Source organism: Conger conger, chromosome 11 (genome assembly GCF_963514075.1).
Source record: "Conger conger chromosome 11, fConCon1.1, whole genome shotgun sequence".
In the NCBI taxonomy this organism is placed as follows: Eukaryota; Metazoa; Chordata; class Actinopteri; order Anguilliformes; family Congridae; genus Conger; species Conger conger.
The window spans coordinates 4,266,606-4,272,704 of NC_083770.1; the positions used below are offsets into that span (position 1 = coordinate 4,266,606).

Below are 6,099 nucleotides of genomic sequence, written 5' to 3' on the forward strand. Positions count from 1 at the left end.
ACGTACCAAATCAGTCAGACGCTATGCTTAGAGGAGGCTTGCCAGCTTGGAGGGTAATAATTGGTGAATACATTCTAATGGGAGTGAAAGTATCAAAAAGCACAGTGGCCAAATAAATCCACACAATCCGTATGAAGAAAATGTTTGGAGTTCCACCAAGTAGTGACATCACAATGATACACACAGTCATCAGACATTACACAGCATTTTATTAGGTTAACCTGTAAATCAGCAAACATCTAATCAGCCAATCATCTGGAAGCAACGTTGTGCATAAAAGCATGCAGACATGGTCAAGAGGTTCAGTTGTTCATACCAAACCCGCACAACAGTCACTAGAGTTTGCAGAGTGTGGTGCCAGAAAACAAAAAGATCCAATGAGCAGCAGTCCTGTGAGCTTAAACACCTTGTTATTGAAAGAGGTCAGAGGAGAAAGGCCAGATGATTTCAAGTCAACAGGAAAGGTGACTGTAACACAAGTAACTGCACATCACAACAGTGGCATGCAGAAGAGCATCTCTGAACACACAACGCATCGTAACTCTAAGTGGATAGACAACATCTGCAGAAGACCAATTCCTCTAAAAATAAGTCTAATAAATACCGAATAAAGTGCTCAATGAGTGTATGTTGATGTATTTTACAAATACATCTCTATGAATAAAGTTATGATTTTTTTTATTGTAGGACCTTCATGTTTTGCCTGCATCACATCTTCCATTCATGTAGTTCATTTCTGTGAAATGTGAAAGATGCAATAAATAATACAGCACTGTACAATAAGTCATATGCAGTAAAAGCGGTCATCCTGAAATGTGGGAAACTGTTTATGTGAACAAAGAGCCATGCAGCAGCCAAAGCTAAACCCAAGTTTGAAACATTCACATGAACATCAGCCACAGGAGCAGAACTACACATTACACTGACTACTCTGTGGAGAAGTGTGGGTCTTTTAACTTCCTCTGTAGTCTGCAGTCAGGTGCCACTTATCTCAAATGAAGCCTCCACCCACAGCCACACAGAGCCCAGCAGAGCCCCTCACTGCACCCCACTCACTGGGCACAAGAGCACTATCACCTAATATAAAACATGCACCCTGCTCTCACTCAGACACAGAGCCCAGCAGAGCCCCTCACTGGCCACAAGAGTACTATCACCGAATATAAAACATGCTCCCTGCTCTCACTCAGACACAGAGCCCAGCAGAGCCCCTCACTGCACCCCACTCACTGGGCACAAGAGTACTATCACCTAATATAAAACATGCACCCTGCTCTCACTCAGACACAGAGCCCAGCAGAGCCCCTCACTGGCCACAAGAGTAATATCACCGAATATAAAACATGCACCCTGCTCTCACTCAGACACAGAGCCCAGCAGAGCCCCTCACTGCACCCCACTCACTGGGCACAAGAGTACGGTGGCCCAGATGGACAGTCCTCACTCTCTCAAAACTGTCCGCACCAGGGATGGGTGAACAGCAAGGGCAAAACCATGACTTTGTGGCAACTTCTGCTCTTAGTTATTAGTTACTTATTTAACCAGCTCAATCATACAGCATCTTGCTCATTTGTATAAGCACCAGCTACAGCCACAGACTGCAGGTGTATCCTAAAGATTTCACTGTAATCCAGTACAGGAGTGAACCAATGTAAGCTATAGAGCTGTCAGAAAACTAAAATGAAAGTAATTGTTAGTTTTGCTCCCCAGTCAACACGCAGTGAAAAGCAGCTCTACACCGAGAACAGCCTGCCTGTGAGATTAAATGTATTCAGGAATGTTTACAAATGTGGAGTTTGAGTTTGACTTTGATCTATGCTGGAATTGATAACCCCAGGAATTATACTCGTGAACATAATTGTAATTATGCTTATTTGATCAATTAAATAAACACAATTACATCTGAGTCTTAGCTTTGATTTGATATTGCTTGTGAGCAATTGTAGGCGATTTAAATAGGCGTGTCAGAGCGACGCTAGCGTATATTAAACTCGCGAAAGTTGTCCTTAGTCAGTAAGTGCATTGTAAAACCCCACGCTAACCCAACGACGGAATTTAGCGAGGGCTGAAGGTATCAGCATGCTCGTCCTTCTGGTGTTGCTGAAAGAATACTAATAGGGTTAAAGATTAGTGGCCCCTATGCGGAGAGTCTAGATCAGCCAATAAATAAACCATAATACAAAGACAGGAGTACCACTCTGCCTTCCGCTCTTTACTGGTCCGGGCTGACCAAGAATCTCCACAATAGGGCCAATAGATTCACCTTTGTTTATCTGACTCCATTTTAGAATAATAATTTAGATTAGTTATCCACATTAGGTAGATTTCTTATTTGTTGCTTTGTCCAAAATCACATTCTCACCAGCTGTTATGCCTGTGTTACTTATCCAGTCACTTCATGTTATTCTTCTTCTCAGATTGAAACAAGCCTGTAAAATGGTATTATGCTGGTGTACCACAGCAGGGATTGCTCTACACCTTGTAGCTTGTTCTGCAGAACACAGTCAATGACTTTAATGGCCTTAAATATTGTCAAACAACATCTAATTGTCTTATGGTAACAATATATGATGTAATGTATGATATCCTATGTCATTCAGATTAGTCAGAATTGGTGCAATTTTGAGGCTCTGTGTGCTAAAATCTGAGTCTACACATACATTCCATTCCATATTCCATATGCTTAGCCCTTATTCCATGACACATTTTTACCACACTGCCTGTTTTAGTGCACAGCGCACTAAAGTAAGGGCCTCAATTGTGCCCTTTGTGTTAACTTAGAGGAAGAAAAAAACCAAGGGTTTGCATAATGCATTTTTGTTTGGTGGCTTGCTTAGAGCATTTGTCTACTGAATAGCCTTAACTTTTGCAAGTGAGCTCAGAGAAGGGTCTTGATGACAAAAGTGACAACAGCCTATTTATTTCTCATTGTTAATGCCATCCTGTATATTTGCTTATCATTACATTACATTACATTATTGGCATTTGGCAGATGCTCTTATCCAGAGCGACATACAGTTGATTAGACTACGCAGGAGACAGTCCTCCCCTGGTGCAATGCAGGTTTAAGGGCCTTGCTCAAGGGCCCTGCTCAAGGGCCCAATGGCTGCATGATCATATTGTGGCTAGACCGGGATTAGAACCACCGACCTCACGTGTCCCAGTCATTTACCTTAACCACTACGCTACAGGCCGCTGCATAGCCTATATCCTATTCATTAACCTATAGCCTATTCATTTATGTTTAGCCTTAGTAGACTAGTAATGCATAGTATTTATCTTATTTTATTTTTTTGCACGTGAAACAATAAAATAAAAAAACATAAATAACCCCACAAATAATTTGTGCGTGCAAAGCCAGGAGATATGGCTAGAACCTTCCGCACGCGATAACGTTGTGGAACATAACGGCCTCATGTCCATTCAAATTATCCTCATTCATAGCATTAGCATTGTGTCTCCCCATGTTAAGTCTATGAATAATTCATCCTAGAAAGTTAGAATTTTGAGGTCTCATTAAAATTCAATCAATTGTAAAGTCATGAAATTAGAAAAATTATAATTCTCAATTTGACCACAAAACCGGTCATAAAATCTTAACGTAATAGGAGGGTTAAAAGTCCAGAGCCTTCTCTTACAAGGACTCCTATTTTATGGAATAATGTCGCAGGCATATTCCGGCACCCTGTTCCCATGGTACATCCCCATGCGGTACCCTCCAGCCCTCTCAACTGCATACTTTATATCCCTTCATGTAGACTCTCTGCTAGTTTAAGAGGCGACCTCAACTGTGACCAACTCAACTTATCGGCCAGTGGAGGACGGGCACCCCCCGGTAGCCGGGTTCCTCTTGAGATTTCTCCCATCGGGGAGTTTTTTTTCTTGCCACTGTTTGGGGGTTTGAGAGCTATGGGGGAGATTTTGTAAGAATCGCTTCTGTAATTAGGCCAAATGTAGAAAGAGGAAAATTGGTAATAATATTCAAAAATTGCCGCCAATTCAAGATGGAGATGACCCTTGGTACACACATACAGCAGCTATAGAACAAATCAAATGCTTTTTGGAAATCTGTACACCTACTTATTCATGTGAGTATCTAATCAGCCAATCGTGTGGCAGCAGTGCAATGCATACAATCAGGCAGATACGGGACAGGAGCTTCAGTTAATGTTCACATCAACCATCAGAAAGGGGAAAAAAATATGATCTAAGTGACCTTGACCGTGGAATGATTGTTAGTGCCAGACAGGGTGGTTTGAGTATCTCAAACTGTTGATCTGCAGTCTCTAAAGTTTACAGAGAATGGTGCGAAAAACAAAAAAAACATCTCTGATGCCTGTATAAAGTGGATAGACTACAGCAGCAGAAGACTTAAGTCTAAAATAAAAGTGAATACATACCTAGTGCTCACTGAGTGTATAATGCCTTAAACCCTGCTAACATCAAAACACTTGGTGGCCTGCTCAAACAATGCCAAAAGGTTTGTCAGGCATGGCCTATGATAATTAATAATCTCTAATGATGATCCAAACTTGCATCATAACTTCTGTACTAATCTCAGAGCCGAACATAATGTCAGATTTGCTTTGCTTTTGCCACCACCCAGTATCAACCTTCACCGTCTAAAACCCCTACAAATACATTCAAGCAACATTAATTTATTTTTTAAAGTATTCTATTTCATTTTTTGTAGCAAATTCTTTTTTTTAATCACGCAATACAAATACAAAACAAGTAACATCAATTTATTAACATAACTCTGTCATAATGCACCATTCAAGTGCAGCTTTCCTCTCAGCTGACTTTATGAGCTCTGTAAAACAGAAAGAAGCAGTAGAAATACAAGCATCCATGATAACCCTGGCTTCAAACAAAGCAGGAACATGTTTTCGGCATGGAGCAGTATTAGCAAGGAAAGGGAGAACTGATATTTTATGAATGATGTCATAATTCAGTGTACCAATTAGAAAAGCACAATACTGCAAAGTGTACTGTGGGTCCTCGGAATTTGGCGGAAAAGTATGTCCTTATTTCGACAAGAAAGGATCCTTTACACCTCACTGAGACACCCATCTTCATATTCCCTATAAAACTACATAGATAAAAAAAAAAAACAGTTATAAAACAATAACACAGATGATGAAATTATGTGATGTGCATAAACAGGATGACAATATGTGAGTGTGGTGTGAACTCATTCCAACATTGGTGGGTTTAGAGTTCAGTCTGATCAGGGCTATTGAGCTACAGTGCACTGAACAGTTAAATAATCACTGTTAATTAACTCTAACAGGCTTATATGAGTCCACACAATAATATTCTCAGAGTTAATTTAACACTCAATTCTTGTTGTTTGCTGTGCACATATAATAATAACACATTGAATAATAATTCTAAATGTGTATAATGTGCACCACACAATTATTCATACTGTGTGAATGAATGAATGAATGAATGAATGAATTGTTTATTTCGGTCACACTTTATACTGTTGATGAAGATGAACAAGCTGATATAAAATAAATAACATGATTACTGAATTTCTCAGTATGCTTTTTTCAGTGTTTCTACACTAGAAATTTGCCATCTTGAGGACTGCAGTAATGCTCCCTTGTGGACAGACTGACTCATAGAAAATACCTCCTGTGTGTGTGATATTCTCTGCCGATGGAGAGAGGGGTACTGTCTCTTCAGCTTCCTGTGGTGTCTACACAGAGAAATTATGTTGAATTTATACATGAAACGCATCACTTAGAGTTGTGTTCAAATAAATTGTGAACCCCACTCTAACCCAACGACGGAATTTAGCAAGGGCTGAAGGTATCAGCGTGCTCGTCCTTCTGGTGTTGCTGAAAGAATACTAATAGGGTTAAAAATTAGTGGCCCCTATGCAGAGATTCTAGATCAGCCAATAAATAAACCACGATACAAAGGCAGTAGTACCACTCTGCCTTCCGCCCTTTACTGGCCCGGGCTGACCGAGAATCTCCACAATAGGGCCAATAGATTCACCTTAGTTTATCTGACTCCATTTTAGAATAATTATTTAGATTAGTTATCCACATTAGGTGGATTTCTTATTGATAATTTTGACTTGAT

At 40.2% G+C, this 6,099-nt stretch overlaps 1 long non-coding RNA gene across 1 annotated transcript; it reads right to left on the reverse strand.

The window, feature by feature from the left end:
* Positions 1-4,728: 4,728 nt before the first annotated feature.
* Positions 4,729-5,745, reverse strand: LOC133141308 (uncharacterized). The gene is made up of 2 exons (XR_009710075.1): positions 5,641-5,745; positions 4,729-5,092 (listed from the first exon to the last, which is right to left on the reverse strand). It is a non-coding gene; the product is annotated as an uncharacterized LOC133141308 (long non-coding RNA).
* Between the last annotated feature and the right edge of the window lie 354 nt (positions 5,746-6,099).